This window comes from Crassostrea angulata, chromosome 2 (assembly GCF_025612915.1).
Source record: "Crassostrea angulata isolate pt1a10 chromosome 2, ASM2561291v2, whole genome shotgun sequence".
Taxonomy (NCBI): domain Eukaryota; kingdom Metazoa; phylum Mollusca; class Bivalvia; order Ostreida; family Ostreidae; genus Magallana; species Magallana angulata.
The window spans coordinates 21,659,575-21,680,498 of NC_069112.1; the positions used below are offsets into that span (position 1 = coordinate 21,659,575).

General features: G+C 33.3%; 1 protein-coding gene across 1 annotated transcript in view; it reads right to left on the reverse strand.

The window, feature by feature from the left end:
• LOC128172549 (uncharacterized) overlaps nucleotides 1–20,924 on the reverse strand; it is a 34,562-nt gene that overhangs the window by 3,227 nt on the left and 10,411 nt on the right. The window lies entirely within an intron of this gene.

A 20,924-nucleotide genomic window follows, 5' to 3' on the forward strand; every position in this document is an offset into this window, starting at 1 on the left:
TCGTCCGATTTAAAAACGGATTTTAGTTTTGTACTCATCATAAAAATTACCAAAAGTTACATATGTTTAATTTTTACTATTGAAAAACATGAAAAACTAAAACAAGAGGCAAATGGGCCACATCGCTCACCTGAGGAACAATAGGTATGATAAAATTAGCTTAATGGAGTCCCAATACAAACTATCTGGACAATGTACAATAATACATGTAGATCCTGTATAAATAAAATCCATTTCCCCCTGGATACTCTTATGTTTATAATCATTTGTCCCTTTTGGATGATTTTATAGTCATATCACATGTTGAGTATTGCAGTTCTCAAAAAGATCCTTAACAATAGTTTATATATGGGATATAAACCTACATCAAACTCTTAACCTTCTTGTGAGGCCAAAGAACTTAACAATTATAAAGATTCATCTGGCTAATTAGTTTCTGAGAAGAATATTTTTAAATATTTACTCTATATATTCCTATGTTAAACTTTGACCCCCCCCCCACCCATTGTGGCTCAAACCTACCCCCGGTATCATGATTTTCACAACTTTGTATCTACACTACCTGAGGATGCTTCCACATAAGTTTCAGCTTTCCTGGCTGATTAGTTTCTGAGAAAAAGATTTTTAAAGATTTTCTCTATATATTCCTATGTAAAAATCCATTCCCCCATTGTGACCCCACCATACCACCTGGGACTATGATTTGAACAAACTTGAATCTACACTACCTGAGGATGCCTCCACACAAGTTTAAGCTTTTCAGGCCGAATAGTTTTTTAGAAGAAGATTTTTGAAAAATACCAACAAGTTTTCAATAATTCTCAATTATCTCCCCTTTAAAGAGGGCGTGGCCCTTCATTTGAACAAACTTGAATCCCCTTCACCTAGTGGTGCTTAGTGCCAAATTTGGTTGAAATCTGCCCAGTGGTTCTTGAGAAGAAGATGAAAATATGAAAAGTTTACAACAACGACAACAACAAATTGTGATCAGAAAAGCTCACTTTAGCCTTTGGCTCAGGTGAGCTAAAAACAAAATGAAGGAAACATAATTGCATACTTTTATTGAAAAACAAATTTTCATAGCTAACAATTGTAAATTACTTTAAACAGCCATAATTTTGTTTGTTATAATTTCTTATCAAACACAAACCACAACAAGGCATGATGCTTTCTTAAAGTTCCATTACAGTAAGTGTTCATGAATTATCCGATTAATAATTTGAATTACTGGTAAATAGTCTGTAGAACACATTAAGGAATATGCATGTGGGTAGAGGTGACAGGTTAACCTCAAGAGCTCAAAAGAATCAACAGGTAAAAACCACGTGGCCACCAATAGCTGAAATTAAAAAAATCAATAAGCTGTGTTAATACATGTACCGGTACTAATAATAGCTGTCTTTACATTAACATATGCATAGTATTTCTGAAAAAAAAATACACTGACCATGCAGTGTAATTAGTATGACATATCCCGATACGTGACATTAGATGGCACAGGACAGTTTTTTTTATACATTCCATTGTAGCCTGGGAACGTGTGTCTTCGGAACCCTGTAACTAGAATTTCCTCAGTTCCCATTCAGCACAAATACCTTTAATTCACTCTTTATAAGGCCAATCACCAATTTCGGAAGAAAATTACTAGTCAAAACCTGTAAAATTTTCTACATATTGGTTTTTATGAGATTTTGACCCTTCCATATTTTGCTAATTTTTCATGATTTTTCAGCTTTTTATACCTCCCCCAGCCAATTCCCTGGAAAGGGTTGACCTTCCGTACCATGTGCATGTTGCTCCATCACATGTCAGAAACTTACCGGTGTATAGTTTATAATGCCCCATCCATCTACTTTTCGTGTTATTTACCCTCCCGTCTGTAACTTGCATTTTCACTGTCTAAAGTCAACACAACAGTCATAGCCGCAGGTTTCGCATTTTACTTCTGAATCTCATGTACCTAACATATAGGGCCTACATATTGAATATCAATTCAACAAGAGACATCCCTCTAACTAAAGATAATCATTAAAAATCATTTCATGAATTTTAGCAACATTCATAAGCCTACTAGTACAGCAACTCTCAATTTTACAAAAATATTGATGGGTACTTTATCCGAAACTGTCCCTTGCTACCTTTTACTTACACTAACATTCTTTGAAAAGTCATCTTGTCTTAAACTTACAAAGCTTATGCTATTCCGAGAAAAAGTATTCCTCATTTTGCCAATTCCATTAAGGATTAATAAAAATATGGCCATTTAAGTGAACCCAGCATTTCCACTTTCCTCTATTTAACACAGATTCATAGGGCTCTCCATAAATAAAGTATCTCTACCTAATCTTATAGAGGTCAACTGTTGTTCAACCTCCCTAAATAAGAAACCTTATTAAAAACTACATACATATACATGATATTATCATGACAAAAGCATCACATCACTTAGAAATACCCTTACATGTATACCCTCCTCCTATTTTTTGATTTTCCTAAGAAGCATTAGTTTGAACACTTTAACCAAATATTATGAAACTTATGGCAATTCCCTTGAGTCATTTCTCACAAATATTTGAAAACAACCATCACTGATATTGAAAATTGATCTTTTCTTGATAAATGGATGAAATGTAACATTTTTTTTCACAAAAAGACATGCTGCCATACATGTGATTTCTTGTTTTCATGAAACAGTAAGCTAATAATCATATTTAGTGAATATCTTATTTATTCTGGTTTCTAGTCTCCTTTTAACTTTGCTAAAATAGTAACACCTACAAGTGTGATGTCTGCTCTTAATTAAAATAAAATTCAAACACAAGCGGGTACCTGGGGACGGATGAGAATTCCATGATAAATGTTCAAATTTTACATGTTTTCCAACATTTTTGATGCATATATACAATAAAAGGGTAAAAATATGTTGTTTCTTGATCATTTCGAGAGTAATTATTATAGCAGATGTTATTTCAAGGTCAAATGTACATTTACATATCAAACATGTAATGGTAATGGAGACAATTTATTGGAAAGAGGGGGTGGCTTTCTGAATTCTGTAAATATATCTAAAATATCACTTTTGGATAGGAAGGAGCAAAAACTTGAGTTTTTTGACATATTGTATATTTTGATAACTGTATTTGTCTACGTGTGAATTTTATTTGAAAGAAAAATATGCTGTTTTAAAAAAATTGAGTTATATAAGTCAAGTTGCTTAATGTTATTTCATGAAATCAGACAGCAAAATTGCTGCAAATTTATAATTTAAATAATTCAATTGATCAAAACTCTTTTACAGTATTAATTCTTATCTCGGTAATTAACTTAAGCCTATTAATTGTCATCAGGGTAGGAAATGCCTACTCTCTAAGCCAATTTACTCTAGTGGTGGTCATTCTACACATTTAAAAGGGAGTTACTTCCCTTGTATATTATAGCTAAAAAATCATGTAATGACATATATTACCAACAAAATCATCCATTTTCCCCCCAAAAAAACTACTTTTGGTGCAAATCCACTAAAAATTACAGTTAAATGAGAAATCTGAAAATACCATGTAGTCTTGAAACTTACACTAACATTCTCTGAAAAGTCATCTTGTCTTAAACTTACAAAGCTTATGCTATTCCGAGAAAAAGTATACCTCATTTTGTCAAATCCATTAAGGATTAAGAAAAATATGGCCATTTAAGTGAACCCAGCATTTCCACTTTCCTCTATTTAACACAGATTCATAGGGCTCTCCATAAATAAAGCATCTTTACCTAATCTTTTAGAGGTCAACTGTTGTTCAACCTTCCTAAATAAGAAACTTTATTCAAAACTACATACATATACATGATATTATCATGACAAAAGCATCACATCACTTAGAAATACCCTTACATGTATACCATCCCCCTATTTTTGATTTTCCTAAGAAGCATTAGTTTGAACACTTTAACCAAATATTATGAAATTTAAATGCTTCTAATCTGATCAATTGAATTTTTAAGCAGCGTGAAATTAAAACCATCGCAATTGATATTTTAGTAAAAATTATGAAATTTTAACACAGTGGAATTAAAACGACTTAAAACGACAGTATTTCATCCGAACAGCCTCAAAGTATAATTTTCTGCTATACCATTTTTTATTAAATGAATTCTACTGGGGGTTTTTTGCAAAGAAATTTAGCGAGGATTTTTTTCTCTTTTCTTATTAATGACAGGTTTTAAAAACAATATTAAGTTTAGCATGTATAAAATTCCATAAACAATTTTACAAAGCTTTGGATTTTAGTTGCACAATGAAAAAATGAGGGATTGCATGATAATACATGCTCATTTTGAAATTTAAAGCATTGTTGATTTCTTTTACTAGATGGAGATATGCACAAAATGATGTTGCTCTGTGATGCTTTGCAAAGATTAAAAGCATGAGAGAGAGAGAGAGAGAGAGAGAGATCTGAGGCACATGTAGTAAACATTATTACATACATTTGTCTTACTGTAAAAATTGTTTACAATGTAGATGTGTTCTGCATGTAAAGTTTACCTAAAATGAATCAATAAAATTCAATATATATAAAAGATAAACTAATCTCAAAAAATTTGCAATGGTTCTGCGAAATAATCAAATCTTGAGAAGAATGTTTTATAGATATCAGGGAACATTAACCTAAAATCTGAACTTAAAGTTCTTTTCATCTTGCACTCTGTTTTACATGCTCTTTCACAGGCGATAATCATATATAACGGCGAGCCAGACAAAAGTTCTAATTTTAATTAGATTGAATATTTACCATGTCAAATATTTATTTAATTAAGCACAAGGCTGTCTGAGTTCTTTAATTCATTAATTAAGTGGAGGTGATATGGTAAAGATCTGCTATATTCAAATATTTAGGGTAAAGTTATCATCATGCAAACATGCACTCTAATTACAACATTCTACTCTTGTGTGCCTTTGGACCCCCACCCTTTTTAATTGCACTGTTTTACAGTGTGTGGTGTGTTGTTCAATACAAAATAAGACATACATATACATAATATATAAATAGAAATTCAAAAGAGTAGTGAGCAAAACATACACATGAAAATACATTGGACAGATAATATCCCGAGATTTCTCTGACTCAAATACCCGCCTTTATATTGTTACGCACGCCAAAAGCGGAGGTTAGAGTCAGAGGAATGTCGGGATTAGATTGAAAAGTGCACAAACACTTTGAAAAGAAAAAGTCAATACGACATATCCTGTATTGAAACATACCTTTATAATTTGTCATACGTTAGTTGAGCTGAAATTTCCACTATCACCGTCTTGCAGGCCTTTCTTCTAACAAACCGCTATCAGCTGTTGTTCGCAGTCAAAACATGGCGAGTTGACATGGTGAATCGTACGATAATTATTTCGATTAAAGCTAATAAGACTAATAAAAAACTAACAACGTAATTATCGACCGAATTAACGAAATTATTTCAATAAACACTCTGATTAACTATATAAAAAAGGAGTTCGGTTTTATGACCTGTACGAAATCTTTTCAGCAGGAGTTACTTTAAGTGTGAATTTTGCACTATTTTTTAAACCAATTACGAGGAATCAACATTTCCGGAAAAATCAATATTTAAACCCCGATATCTCTGCAATGCAGTATCCGATTTTAAAACCAATTTAAGTTTTGTATTTAGCTTTGCAAACTATACACTATGCATATAATTTGATGTTTTTTATAAAGTTTTATGATCAGTACGAATTGTTACAGTAGAAGTTACTTTCAGTGTGAATTTTGCACTATTTTTGAAGCCAAGAACGCGGCATCAAAATTTCCGGGAAAATCAGTTTTTAAACCCCGATATCTCTGTAATGCATCCTCCGAATTTTAAACGGTTTTCAGCATTAGATTCAGCTTAAAAAGCTCTACAAAATACGTATACGTTTATTGTTTGATCAAAAAATTCAATTTTTCGAAAAATTTGATTCGCTTCCAGATTCGACCGGAAGTGACGGATTTTTATCATATAGCCTCATTACAGAGGTAAATCGACCAAATCATAACCATTTAAAATTTCAAGCCTCTATCTTAAAGCGTTTTTGAGAAAACTCCCGGACAAAATGACTTTTTTAAAAATTGAAAAATGACGTAACGTCAAAACGGAAGTGACGTTGTCTTTAAAACTTTAACATCTTGGAGGGACGATAACTTGCTAAAATCTCCGGAAGTTTCATTGAAATCGGTTGAAAACTTTTTGAGTTATGAAGCAAAAAAGGAGTCAGAAAAAAAAGAAAAAGTATAATAATAATAACTAGAGCAAAGCTCGTTGCAAAGCAACGAGTGGGTTTTCCGCTAATGTCGAAAGCAACGCTAGAAGTACGTCTAAGAAGCAGAGTTCTTAATCTAGTAACAAAGAAACCTAAGTACAAAAAGATAAAAAAAACCCGAATGGTTTTTGGTACAACTTAACATAATCCGAATGGTTTTAAGTACGACTTAACCAAAAACCCTTAACCATTTCAAGAATGACTTAACAAAAAAAACAATGTGTTTAAGTACGAATTTGACTTCATTTTAGGTACAAGTTAACTTTACCTTGAACTAACATCTTTTTTCTTAACCCAGAATGCAAAATTAAAATTTATGTAAAAAATCAATTTTGTTTAAAACATAATTCTGAGCAACTTTTCCTCTTCACTGCTTTTCAAAGGGTTGACCTTTCGTACTGTGTGCTCGTTGCGTCATTAATTGTCAGAAACTTATCGATGTAAAGTTTACTTTACTGTACCTCTGTGAATATTTTCTATGTAAAATTACTATGAACCAGACAACATTGAAATGGTGAACATTTCAAAGGGCCCCGCTTATGTTATTTCAGAGAATTCTGCTTTGACCTTGACCTTTAACTTGAAATTTTTCCAGCTGGCATAGAACTTTTAATTCAATTTCATTCCCCCTAACATACATGCATTTTTGTTCAATCTGACCAAGATTAAGCATATTTGGAAAATAATCTACTGTCTAAAACTAATTTTAAAAAGATCTGCTATGACCTTCACATTGACAGACTTGGTTCAAGGTCACTGCACGCCATTAACAAATAAACTCTGTAAAGGTAAAATATTAGCCAAATAGGGGCTAAAAGGAGAGTATATCTATGCTCTTAAAATATGGATTTTTGTGTGTTCTGATATGACCTTGACTCTTCATCTACAAATATCATTCGAGGTCATTGCATATATTTTGATCAAAGGCATCATGTGGGTGAAGTATGAGGCTGAATGGAGCAAAGGGAGAGAAGATATACTCCGGACAAGGATTTTTAAAAATATATTTCTGGTATGACCTTCACAGTTTCTTTTCACTGAAAATAGTTTCAAGGTCACTACACACCCTTTCACCCTTTACTCAAAAGCTCTGCTTATGTGAAGTCTGAGCCAAATAGGGGTTAGTAGAAAGTATATATGCTCTCAAAAAAGGATTTTTGCATGATCCGATATGATCTTCACCCGTTACCTAGAAATTTCATGCAAGGTCACTGCACATCGTTTAACCATCGAGACACTCTGCGAGTATTAGCCAGATTGGACCAAAGGGAAAAAAGATATGCCCCAGACAAGGATTTTATATATATAATTCTGCTATGACCTTAACCTTATACCTAAAAACATGGTTCAAGGTCACTGCGCATCCTTCAACCAAAGGAACCCTGTGGATGAGGTATGAGCCAGATTGGGCCAAGGGGAGAGAAGCTATGCTCCAGTCAAGCAATCTCGGATGGACAGACGGACAAATTGATCACTAGAAGGCGCCCACATAAACATGCCTTTTCATCTAATTAAAAATAGTATCCATGCTATCTGCCCTTGGTGAATAGTCATCAAAACCATTCATCAGCAGAATTTGATTTCCCTCCTTTTTAAGGTGGTATGGGACATCTGTCGATATTAATGTGGATTAAAGTACTATATAATTGAAAAATTTTCACCGGTTTAGAATTTTCAAATTTCACAATATTTAACCAAAAAAAAGCTTTTAAAAATATTTGAAAAGGTAAAAATTGTAAAAACCCCAGCGGGATTCGAACTCATGACTTACAGGTTTCTAGTAAACCCTCTAACCCACTGCGTTAAGGAGTTAGGTGACCATTTTTGAAAAGAAACTACATGTACTTATATAATTACACTTTATTTTATTGTTTATTTCGATAAACAATACGTCACAACATGGAAGTGTCCCATATCACCTTAAACTCGGAACACCTCTGACCTAATAAGATCGCCGCATTAAATACAAAGTTTGATTTAACTCTAATTTGTTTATCATCAAGAAATTCTGCATCGCTGACAAATAAAGTTTTCTTCTGTATAATGAAATACCAATTAACTGACTATTCGGACAATAGCAAGTTTATTGTCCCACTCCACAGCAACTATTTCCCTTGGCTTTGCCTCATTAAATAGTTGCTGTCTTGGGGGACAATAAACTTGCTATTGTCCTCATACCCAGTAAATACTAAATAGGCATATAATATCCCATCCACCTACATTTCATATTATATAACCTCCCGTTTGTAACCTTCAATTTCACTGTAAAGTCAACACATCTGTCATAGCCGCAAGTTTCACAATTTATTTCTGCTTCTCATGTACTTAAAATTAGGGGCCTTAATATTGCTTACCAATTCCAACAAGAGACATCCCTCTAACTATTGATAATCATTAAAATTCATTTCATGAATCTACGCAACAATGATAAACCTTCAAGTACAGTCACTCTCAATTTTACAAAAATATTGACGATACTTTATCCGAAACTGTTCCTTGTACCTTTAACTTAGTACACTAACATTTTTATGAAAAGACGGTTTGTCTTAGAATAAGAAAGCTAAAGCAATTCTGAGAAAAAGAATACTACATATTGCCAATTCCATTGAGGTTTAATAAAAATATGGCCATTTAAGTGAACCCACCATTTCCAATTTCCTTTAGTAAACACAGATTTACAGGGTTCTCCATAGTAAAACATCTTTACCTGACCTTTTAGAGGTCAACTGTTGTTCAACCACCTTTAAAAAGAAACCTTATACAATACAACATATGCCTACATGATATAATCATGATAAAAGCTTCACATCACTTAGAAATACCCTCACATGTACCCCCCCCCCCCCAATCTTTTGATTTTCATAAAAAGTCATGGTTTGAAATGTTTTACCTAATTTTATGAAACGTGTGGCAATTTCCTTGAGTAATTTCTCACACATATTTGAAAACAATCATCAATGATTCTAAAATTTGATCTTTTAATTATTTGTTTATTGTATGATTTGTACCATTTTAATTAACAAATAGACAGCTATCCTGCTTGTGATTTCTTGTTTTCATGAAAAAAGTAAGCTAACAATCATATTTAGTGAATATCTAATCTATTCTGATTTCTAGTCTCCTTCTAACCATGCTAAAACAGTAAGTTACAACCTACAAGTTAGACATCTGCCTTAAATTAGAATTAAATTCAAACACACCCACGTAGCTGAAGACAGAGTTGATTTCAATGAAAAATGTTCAAATTTGACATGTTTTTCTACTTTTTTTCTGCATATATACCTTAGAAAGGTAGAAATAGGTTGTTTCTTGTTCATTTCAAAAGTAATTATCATAGCAGATGTTATTTCAAAGTCAAATGTACATTTACATATCCTACATGTAATCTTAATGCAGACAATTAAATAGAGGGGGGGGGGGTTTCAATTATGTAAACACATCTAAATATCTTTATGAAATAAAAAATAAAGGAAACATAATTGCATACTTTTATTGAAAAACAAATTTTCACAGCAATTATGAATTTCTTTAAACAGCCTTAATTTTGTTTTCATAATTTCTTATCAAACACAAACCACAACATGGCATGATGCTTTCTTCAAGTTCCATTATTGTTCATGCATTATTGGATTTAATTTGAATTACCGGTAAATAGTCTGTAGAACACAAGGAATATGCATGTGGATAGAGGTGACAGGTTAATCTCAGGAGCTGACCCACAAGAATCAACAGGTACCGGTAAAAGCCATGTGGTAACAAGAGGCTGTTTTGAGCTGAAATAAAAAAAAATAATAATTAGCTGTGTTTACATACATGTACTAGTAATAGCTGTGTTTACATTAACATATGCATAGTATTTCTGTAAAAAATACACTGACCATGCAGTGTAATAAGTATGACATATCCCAATACATGATATAACATTTAGGCAGTACAAGATCAAAAAATTGCATATCAAGTCATAATATAATATTAAAAAATTTTCATAGGTATAAACACTTATCAAATTGAGAGAGAGAGAGAGTGAGAGAGAGAGAGTTTATTACGGTACCGTACTTGTAGTGCAACAGTCAATATTTCAATTCGTAAATTACAAATGAATATTACCCACCGTCAGCGTCAAAGTACATGTACTGGTATTAGCTTCTGGTATACCATTTTTTATCAATTCTACTGTGTTTTGTTTTTTTTAGCAAATAAATTTAGCGAGGGTTTTTGTTTATTTTCTTATAAATTACATGTTTTAAAAACAATACTATGTGTAATAAGCATAAAACATGTATGAGTAAACTTAATGAAGAATTTTTAATAGATTATTTTTCACAGAATGTGGTACATTACATGTATGTCAATCTTTATAAAACTAGCGTATATTTCGTGCGCCATAAATTGCAAGTTTTTTGTAAATATCATTTACTTGCATGATAGGTATATATGGTCTAACCAAAATTTTCTTCATAAAGCTACAGCTGTATGTACCACATATATGTTTTGTCACAAGTATACATTTTAAAAAAAAATACCCAAATTCCAACAGTTGAAATAAACTCAAATCATTCTCTGATAAGTTCATTGTGTTTTGTGTGTGCATATCTTATTTGTCTGGTGCAACAGCAGCCAATCAGCGGTAAGCTGAATCCACAAAAAGAAAGTTTGTGTTTTAGGAGCGGGTAAATTGTTTATGCACACTGTCTAGAAAACCACACCAAATAATAACAAGAAACATAAATATTCACTTAAATGTATTGTGTTGTAAAGTAAAGGTTTTTAACACTTATTGCATCTTGCAAAACATGTGATGACCCTTAATTATCTGTCATATATCTGATATACATGTATATGTAAAAGATGGGAGAAATAACGATAGAACAAACTGGGATTCGAACCTGGCCCTCTGAATCTCTAGTCAAGTGCTCTACCAACTGAGCTACATGTATCTGGCACCGGTATTCAAACCAGTCTGACCGTCACATTCCTCCCCCCTTAAATGATCTTCACCCTCGAAGATCACCCCTGGCAGGATCGAGTTAACCTGTTAGTTCCAGGGGTTGGTCACAACACCAATATTGTAACAGGATGGTAGAAATAATGAAGGACCAAACCGGGATTTGAACCTGGGCCCCCTGAATCTCTAGTCAGGTGCTCTACCAACTGAGCTATCTGGCACTGGTATTCAAACCGGTCTGATCGTCACATATATAAAGAATTATTTTAAACAATGTTGTTCAATAAAAAATAACACTCGCAACCTTCAGTTTTTGTCTGTAATTAATCAATATTGGCGTGCGATCAGTTCTCGCCGAGTACCATTTCTCACCAGTGCATTGTTACGTCATTTTATCAACACATAAAATTACATACGAAAATATGATGTAACAGTGCACCAGCGAGAAATGGTCCTCGGCGAGAACTGCTCGCACGCCAGTACTGCCAGTAGTCAGATTAAAAAAAGAGAATAAAAAATTACATTTAAAACATTAACAAAGACAATTTAAGTACACATCATAACTGCTAAACAAGAAAAATTATGTGAACTGGTAGAATGGTACGCATAGTTCTAACTTGTAACCTACATGTAGAAGTACATGTACCGGGTACCCGTTGGTCTGCTAAACCTCTCTAATGATACAATGATCGGCATCATAAAGATATTAAAGTCATGTTTTAACTCTGAAGTCTGAAGTATACACTTTTATTTACTTGAAGTTATGTCTACAGGATATTCATGACTACATTTGGAGTCTTCTGCACAAGAATATATGATATGTTTCTAATTAGACCCTGCTTTGAATTTTGAGTTGAAAATTCACAATCTGTTATTTTTTTAAATAGATAAATTCAGTTACCCTTTCCAGTCCCCCATGAACCTCGAGCGAGTCTAAACATCCATGAAACATGTAAAAATTACACGTTAGTAAACAAACACCCACATCATAACAAAAACATCTAACAGTGTGCACGTACTAACATGTACATCTATACTATATACTAAATTTTAACCAGTTAACAAGAAACTTTAAAAGGAGTAAAAGCCTCACCTTCTTCAGCAACATCCTCATAAATCACACACTTTAATGTCCATCTTTTCTCCTTTATTACTCGTAGCTTATCAACGGCTGATCAATGGAAACATAAACATCCGTCGACATGGTCGACAGAAGTGTGGCTGTCAGAATTTCCTCGTAAACGATTCACACGAGAATATATTCCTCCTTATAAGAATATGTAGTATTGTTCCCTGTGCATGTTCATATGTTTCACAGTAAATTTAAAATGCATGTATACCCCGAAAGAATACACAACTTCTCTTCTGCATTACGGCTCTCTCTTTTCTACAATGCCGTTCGTTACTGTTTACATTCGGCGCGCGCGCGGGGGTTACATACAGGGGCGCCCCGACAAATAGTTGCACATAGAACGTTTAAATAATGTGTGTTCATTGAATTCATAAATGATATAAATGAAAAAAATGAAATTGAATCACAACAAATAATCTAAGACGCAACACAACGTAATGCAGTAAATGCCTGGGCCTTAAAGTGGCATTTGTTCGCTTGTGTGTCTATGTAGACATATTAACTCGTTCATGTACGATTCTCACATATTTGTTTTATGAAATTTGAAAAAAAATATAGCACAGAACTTGTTTAATTTGATACCAAATGACATTATTTAATATATTAACAATAACTGAATTCATTTTTTTTCATTAAATGATAATGATTTTTGCTATCAGAAAAATACGTGTATGAGCTGCTGACCCCTAATTATAGGGGCCAGCCCTTTTTTCTTAATTTCAAATGAAAGCTCTCGTTATTCTAAACAACTTTTGTTCTATATGTATTAACAAAATATTTTTAGTTTAAAGGTTATTATACAAAGAACAACAAAATTTCAGACCCCCCAAAATCTTATATTTTACCGGCAAATAGCTTAAAAACTAAAAAACATTTTGCCAAACTTTTCATGCCAGCAAAACTATAAAATGTTACCAACAATTCTGCTAAATTTCATGCAACTATCTTTTGTAGTTCCCGAGATCAACTCTGGACAAAAGACCCCCCAATTTTCAATTAAAGGGCAATAACTCATAACCGGAAGTGAATTTTAAAAATTTGAAAAAAAGGTCCCGAGATATTAACATTGTCTACATACCCTGAAAGTTTCATAACAATCAGACAACAAATATACGAGAAATGGCCTACACAAAATTTGCGGATAAAAAAAAAAAATAATAATAAGAAACAGTAGAATAACAGAAGGGTTTTCCGTTGAAAAACGGAAAACCCTAACTAGAGCAAAGCTCGTTGCAAAGCAACGAGTGGGTTTTCCGCTAATGTCGAAAGCAACGCTAGAAGTACGTCTAAGAAGCAGAGTTCTTTATCTAGTAACAAAGAAACCTAAGTACAAAAAGATAAAATAAAATCGAATGAGTCTTGGTACAACTTAACATAATCCGAATGTTTTTAAGTACGACTTAACCAAAAACCCTTAACCATATCAAGAACGACTTAACAAAAAAACCCAATGTGTTTAAGTATGACTTAACAAATTTGACTCCATTTTAGGTACAAGTTTACTTTACCTTGAACTAACATCTTTTTTCTTAACCCAGAATGCAAAATTAAAATTTACGTAAAAAATCAATTTTGTTTAAAACATAATTCTGAGCAACTTTTTCTCTTCACTGCTTTTCAAAGGGTTGACCTTTCGTACTGTGTGCTCGTTGCGTCATTAATTGTCAGAAACTTATCGATGTAAAGTTTACTTTACTGTACCTCTGTGAATATTTTCTATGTAAAATTACTATGAACCAGACAACATTGAAATGGTGAACATTTCAAAGGGCCCCGCTTATGTAATTTCAGAGAATTCTGCTTTGACCTTGAGCTATAACTTGAAATTTTTCCAGCTGGCATAGAACTTTTAATTCAATTTCATTCCTCCTAACATACATGCATTTTTGTTCAATCTGACCAAGATTAAGCATATTTGGAAAATAATCTACTGTCTAAAACTAATTTTAAAAAGATCTGCTATGACCTGGCTTCACATTGACAGACTTGGTTCAAGGTCACTGCACGCCATTAACCAATAAACTCTGTAAAGGTAAAATATTAGCCAAATTGGGGCTAAAAGGAGAGTATATCTATGCTCTTAAAATATGGATTTTTGTGTGATCTGATATGACCTTGACTCTTCATCTACAAATATCATTCGAGGTCATTGCATATATTTTGATCAAAGGCATCATGTGGGTGAAGTATGAGGCTGAATGGAGCAAAGGGAGAGAAGATATACTCCGGACAAGGATTTGTAAAAATATGATTCTGCTATGACCTTCACAGTTTCTTTTCACTGAAAATAGGTTCAAGGTCACTACACACCCTTTCACCCTTTACTCAAACGCTCTGCTTATGTGAAGTCTGAGCCAAATAAGGGTTAGTAGAAATTATATATGCTCTCAAAAAAGGATTTTTGCATGATCCGATATGATCTTCACCCTTTACCTAGAAATTTCATGCAAGGTCACTGCACATCGTTTAACCATAGAGACACTCTGTGAGTATTAGCCAGATTGGACCAAAGGGAAAAAGATATGCCCCAGACAAGGATTTTATATATATAATTCTGCTATGACCTTAACCTTATACCTAAAAACATGGTTCAAGGTCACTGCACATCCTTCAACCAAAGGAACCCTGTGGATGAGGAATGAGCCAGATTGGGCCAAGGGGAGAGAAGCTATGCTTCAGTCAAGCCATCTCGGATGGACAGACGGACAAATTGATCACTAGAAGGCGCCCGCATAAACATGCCTTTTTATCTAATTTAAAATAGTATCCATGCTATCTGCCCATGGTGAATAGTCATCAATATTTACAATATTTAACCAAAAAATAGCTTTTAAAAATATTTGAAAAGGTAAAAATTGTAAAAACCCCAGCGGGATTCGAACTCATGACTTACAGGTTCCTAGTAACCCTCTAACCCACTGTGCTAAGGAGTTATGTGACCATTTTTGAAAAGAAACTACATGTACTTATATAATTACACTTTATTTTATTGTTTATTTCGATAAACAATACGTCACAACATGGAAGTGTCCCATATCACCTTAAACTCGGAACACCTCTGACCTAATAAGATCGCATCATTAAATACAAAGTTTGATTTAACTCTAATTTGTTTATCATCAAGAAATTGTGCATCGCTGACAAATAAAGTTTTCTTCTGTATAATGAAATACCAATTAACTGACTATTCGGACAATAGCAAGTTTATTGTCCCATTCCACAGCAACTATTTCCCTTGGCTTTGCCTCATTAAATAGTTGCTGTCTTTGGGGACAATAAACTTGCTATTGTCCTCATACCCAGTAAATACTAAATAGGCATATAATATCCCATCCACCTACATTTCATGTTATATAACCTCCCGTTTGTAACCTTCAATTTCACTGTAAAGTCAACATATCTGTCATAGCCGCAAGTTTCACAATTTATTTCTGCTTCTCATGTACTTAAAATCAGGGGCCTTAATATTGCTTACCAATTCCAACAAGAGACATCCCTCTAACTATTGATAATCATTAAAATTCATTTCATGAATCTACGCAACAATGATAAACCTTCAAGTACAGTCACTCTCAATTTTACAAACACTACTGAATTCAAAATCCACTGATATTCCCAAATATTGACTGACATTGTCTGACATCCACTGTACATTGACTGTACCTCACTGTACATTTCACTGACTTCCACTGTACCCCACTGTACATTTCTACTGAACAGCACTGTATCCCACTGTACACCACTGTAAAGTCCTACTGACTTCCACTGTACCCCACTGTACGCCACTGTACCGGGCACTGACCATCACTGTACCCCACTGTACGGCACTGTACTATTAATTTGAGAAAAAAATCTGATTTTTAAATCTTCAGTACATTTTTTTTCTTCGATATTTATTTTTATTCTGCTGTATATACATGTAGCATTAGCATTATGTATACAGATAACTTGACAGAAGAATGCAACAGGTCGTTAAATTTATTTAATGCATTTTCTTTATTAATAAATGCCTATTGTTATTGAATGTTACGATCATAAAATTATGATAATTTCCCTAGCTATAAGGTGAAAGTATTGAATTTTACATGTTGAATATAATTATTAAAAAAAGTACTTGTCATTATGTTCATTCTGCCAGTCATTCGAAAATACCCCCCCCCCCCCCCCCCCCCACCAGCAAGGTTAAATAATAATTTCTTATTGATGATATATGACAAGCCCTCGTTTAAATGATCGGGTTGTTAATTCTCTGTGTCTCATAAGCTGTGTTTTAACCACTAAAAACAGTCAATTAAACATAAAATCCACAAAATATATCCATGCTTGTTTTTTTTGTACACATGTCCAAATATCATGACTGCCCGCTTGACTACACAGGTACATTTTGAAGATAGCGTGCGAGTTTCTAGCTCATTTGTTAATTGATTTCTTTTGATTAAAATATTTAAATATACATTGCAAATGTCGGGTTTTAATTTTACAAAATAACACCTACTGCAGAATACATTATAAATTTTAAACATAACCAGTGACATATTAAGCGGTAATTAACTGTATCATTAATTTCAGCAAGAAATAAAAGGAAGGACTTAAATCAAGGAAGGTTGTAACATGTTGTAATATGCGTAGCTGTACAGTTTTCTTAATATATGATTTACTTTTAAATGTTTAAGAAATAAGATATATAAAATGCCCTACGCTACACACTATTTTGTATAATGTGTGTGTTTGAGAGAGAGAGAGAGAGAGAGAGAGAGAGAGAGAGAGAGAGAGAGATTGAGAGAGAGAGAGAGAGATTACAGGTATATCACTTTCTGACAATATTGTATTGGTGTCATTTGCAAGCGTAGAAAAGTTCACAATAAAATCTATGTTGGAAGTGGCGGTTGTGATGCCATAAGGGGATTTTAACGTGCTTATACCTTTCTGACTCGGGGCCTCAAGTTTTAGCACTAGAAAATTCATGAGAGAGAGAGAGAGAGAGAGAGAGAGAGACCCATTTATCAGAAATCGATTAGAATAATAAGAAATTGATTGTCTATTAATCTGCTTCTTTTACAAATCGATTATTTTTCGTTAATTATGTTGTACGTTTATTTTTGCCGACCAACTCCATGGTTTTAGAAAAATATCTGCAAACTTTAAATCGAAAAATGAAATGTAATTATATGGATAATATCACCTTCCCCCACCCCCTTTTTCTTTCCGAATCCACTTGATACCCCTTGCAGTACTGTGTTATGTCGAAACGATTCATGTTAAGCAATCGGTTATAAAAATTAATGGATTTTTTTTAAATTTTGACCTCGATGTGTAATCACTATTAAATAGATATAATAAATCCCACTTTTGTGCAAACATTACATGAAACTAGTCCTACATGTAAGTAAATTTTAATAATCTTTTAAGACATATATAAAATGATTATGATCCCAATGCACCCGGCAACCATAATGATTGTTATTAATCAAAAGTGAAAATTCAGATTTTTTATTTTAACAGTGTATTTCCCCGACGTTTACCTCTCTTTATTCCTAGGCCCCAACACATATACACAGGTGGTCAGTTTTCACACCTTGACACAGTCACCCGGCCGTGTGTATAGTCTGAGCCTTTCTGTTAGTTCCGGGTTTTTCGTTGTTCCCAGACAGACATAAGATTTTTTTCTGTAGACACACACAAAGGAGACAGTACACTGTCGATATAAAATATTACTTTTTAGCGTTGACTTTCAATCATTAAGAATTTTTAAGACAATCATTGCATAACGAACTTCAAATCATTTGAATCCATGGACATTATCCCGAGAGAGAGAGAGAGAGAGAGAGAGAGAGAGAGAGAGAGAGAGAGAGAGAGAGAGAGAGAGATTTTATAGAAGATTTGAAATGTTTGCTACGATACAATATACTGGTTTCAGTAAATGAAGAAAAAACAGAAGAAAAAACGAAAGATCGTTTTAAAGGCCGAACTTTTTTACCGGGTGGTAAATCTCAGGTGACGGCGGGGCTTAATTTCTAGAGGTGTGAAAGCCTCCGGGGCTGGAAGTCTACCTGCGATCGTGAACGCTGCTAATCACTATACCCAGGAAGCAAATATTACACAAGATATAAATAATTAGTCAGAATTCGTCATAGTTTGAATATCTTTTTGTTTTAATGACCATACGAAGCGATTTTATACGGAAATGTCGTCCGAGCACGTGTGTAAAGCACAATAAAAAAAATTCAGTAAACTAATTCTGCTTTAAAGATTTAAGTCAGTTCATTTTGTTTAGCACTTGACATTGTTTAAGACGTTAATTTTAACAAATATAATTGTATAAGAAAACCATACGATCAGTAAAAATATTCACTTGAATGTAAAGGCAGCCATTATACGATGACAACTAATGGAGTTTGTTTTCCATGGAGTGACGTTTTCGTGCAACAAGTTCCAATTGAGTGTATAATCAGTAAATACAGCTTTAATAGCTCATAAGTTTGTTGTAAAAAAGAAAATTTTGTATGCATGTTTTGGGCTGCATGCTCATTCATCGTCGTGAAATTCATTAGGTCATATACATTCCACATGATTCAAAAATAAATTGCGTATTTTCAATAACTGAATAATAAAACTATTTTTCTCATTTATCCGACCCTTACACAATTCACTTATTACGGAAAGAGAAAATAAACATGTTTGACTATTAAATAAGGTGTCGCTTATAATTGAAGAGATGCTAAAATTAATTAGTGATGCAGCAAAAATATTGCGCGCGAGGGGGGGGGGGGGGACTTATGTATGCCTTCCTGACTTAAGAGGAGAATAGTTACATGAGAGAGAGAGAGAGAGAGAGAGAGAGAGAGAGAGAGAGAGAGAGAGAGAGGGAGGGAGGGAGGGGAGTATATTTTTTCTTATTAAAACTGTTACTACATGTATATTATGGCAACATTCTTAGCTGTGCAAGAGAAGATACATGCAGATGTATTACATGTGTTGATAATGAACAGTGTTTAATTTCAATAGTATATATTTAAAAGTAACGTAATAGGGTGAAATATTATTTGAACACTGTTCGTTATCACCATATTTCATTTTTAATTTAACACAATACTTATTTTGATATCAGCGACTGGTAGGGGGGTGAGGATTTATAACTGTTTAACATATTTAATATCCGACTTGATTTAAAAAAAAAAAACGCATTTAAAATGATTAATATAAAGAGTATTTCGTTTATTCATACATTTTTTGTTTTAAAAAAAATATATTTCAAATGGATTTAATAATCAAAAGACCACAAATACCCTTATAAGGGAATTACATAATATATTGAACAAGGTGTCAGACGGACAATTTACAAGGTTGAATATTGGGACATTCACACCTTTTGATCTACTGAAAGTATGTATACTATACACAGATACTGACTCGCTGATCTTCCTGTGAAGTAAAACTTCAAAGACATTTTAAAGTCCAGACCAGTTATCTTCTCTCTTTTGAAAAAAAAGTCAGTATGTTGAGCAATATAGTGGAATCTTTTTTATCGTTAAAAAAGTTGTCCCGCCTCCACATACATCTTACATTAAAGTTTTAAAATTCAGATAATTTAAAACTATCTATAAATTGAAATTCATAGTTTTAATTTCTCTTAATTTCAAAACTATAATGTAACATATATACTAATATGTATTTGACAATATTGATTAAATGAAATTCATTGTAAAAAAAAATCATGACAACTAGATATTAAGTTACTAAAACATTGATTTTGAAATATATAAAAATATTTTCCCCTTTTTATTGAATAAATGCTATATTTTGTATGATAATTGGATTCCGAGTTTTTAGATAAATACATGCGTGGATCGGAGGATTGGGGGGGGGGGGGTCAGAGGATAATTTAATTTTTTTGTAAACTTACATAGTACAACTATCCAAAATTTGTCTAAGCTCCCTCAGAAAACAAGTATCCCTGCCCTTTCCCTGGAAAGAATTCTGACCGCGCATGTAATTATATATGAAATTAAAGATATAGAAGCCCATTTTCTCTCTTGTAAGCAATAGGAAAGGATCAAAACAAATCCAGATTTTGGTCTCAAATAAAGTAAATATTCAATTTATTGTTTAAACATAATAACTTATAAAAACATACTAGGTACAGTGGGTTACAGTGGTGTACAGTATTTGTCAGTACCCTGTACAGTGGTGTACAGTGGGGTACAGTGCTGGTCAGTGCCCCGTACAGTGGTGTACAGTGAGGTACAGTGCTGGTCAGTGGGTAGGTACTGTGCTGTCCAGTGGAGTACAGTGGAGTACAGTGGCTCTGTACAGTGGGGTACAGTGGGATACAGTGTGGTACAGTAGCTCTGTACAGTGGGTGTACAGTGGATTTACAATAGGGTACAGTGGTTATACAGTAGATGTCAGACAATGTCAGTCAATTTTTGGGAATATCAGTGGATTTTGAATTCAGTAGTGAAAAATATTGACGGTACTTTATCCGAAACTGTTCCTTGTACCTTTAACTTAGTACACTAACATTTTTATGAAAAGACTAA